Here is a 1,495-nt window from a genome sequence, read left to right as displayed (position 1 = left end):
GTTGACTATGATGAAACATTTTCATCGGTCGCTATGATTAAATCAATTAGGATACTACTTGCCATAGTTGCAAGTTATGATTATGAGATATGGCAAATGGATGTCAAAACTGCTATTCTAAATGGACAGTTGGAAGAAGATGTCTACATGGATCAGCCCGAAGGTTTTGTCGACCAAAAGCATCCTAATAAAGTGTGTAAGCTCAAGATATGCATTTATGGGTTAAAGCAAAAATCTCGTAACTGGAATCATCGTTTCGATGATGAAATCACAAAGTATGGTTTTATTAGAAATGAAGATGAATCTTGTGTTTACATGAAAACTAGCTGGAGCTCGGTAACATTCTTGGTCCTATATGAGGATGACATATTAATCATGGGAAATCACATTCCAACTTTACAAGGCGTAAAGACTTGGCTTGGAAAGTGTTTCTCAATGAATGAACTGGGTGAGGCACAATACATTCTTGGAATCAAAATCTATAGAGATAGATCAAAACGATTAATAGGTCTAAGCCAAGGTACATATATTGAGAAAGTATTGAAACGGTTCAATATGGAAAACTCTAAGAGAGGATTTATACCCATGACACATGGCACTGTACTAAGTTCATCTCAATGTCCTAGCACAAAGGCTGAGCTAGACAAGGTGAAATATATTCCATATGCTTTTGCAATTGGATCCATCATGTATGACATGAATTGTACAAGACCTGATCTTGCTTATGCTATGAGCATGGTAAGCAAGTTCCAAAAAAATCCAAGGGAGATTCATTGGAGAGCTGTAAAGATCATTCTAAAGTACATACGAAGAACTAAGGATTTGTTCCTTGTCTATGGAGGCGTGGAAGATAGCTTAAGTGTAAAGTGTTACACTGATGCTTCCTTCACAACGTATCGAGATGATTGCAAATCACAATCAGGACATGTGTTCATTATCAATGGGGGTATGGTGTCTTGGAAAAGCTCCAAGCAAAGTGTTGTTGCACAATCCATTACAGAGTCAGAATACATTGCTGCTTCTGAAGCTGCACAAGAGGCTGCTTGGATGAAGAAATTCATTGGGGATATAGGGGTAGTCCCTACCATTCAGGACCCCTAGACGTTTTTTGTGATAATGAGGGTGTTATTGCTTTGGCAAAAGAACCCCGAGCACACAAGACGACCAGGCATATTAGCCGCAGATTCAACTTCATCCGGTATAAAGTTGAAGTAGGTGAAATTAGTATTCGCAAAGTTCACTCTGATCAAAATTTGGCGGGACCTTTCATGAAGCCTCTTCCTCAAGCAAAATTTGGAGTACATGATCGAGGAATAGGACTTCGTTGTTCTAGTGATTGGATTTGATCTATGTATTAGTATTGAATATTGGAACATTATGTAACATCAACTATTGTGGCATATGTTCTTTTCATTAGATATTTGTTGTGTTTTTTATTAACATGTTAAATCCTTGAGTAAATTTATTCATTCTAAAACTCCATAATCATTTATTA

The 1,495-nt window shown here is 37.1% G+C and overlaps 1 pseudogene; it reads left to right on the top strand.

Annotated features, from left to right (window-relative positions):
• The first annotated feature begins 585 nt into the window (after positions 1 to 585).
• Positions 586 to 1,101, top strand: LOC145106976 (secreted RxLR effector protein 161 pseudogene; annotated as a pseudogene).
• Positions 1,102 to 1,495: the final 394 nt, after the last annotated feature.

The sequence above is a fragment of the Lactuca virosa genome, chromosome 4, assembly GCF_052849685.1.
Source record: "Lactuca virosa cultivar CGN04683 chromosome 4, Lactuca_virosa_CGN04683_v6, whole genome shotgun sequence".
NCBI classification, from domain to species: Eukaryota; Viridiplantae; Streptophyta; class Magnoliopsida; order Asterales; family Asteraceae; genus Lactuca; species Lactuca virosa.
This window is presented reverse-complemented; position numbering and strand designations above follow the sequence as displayed.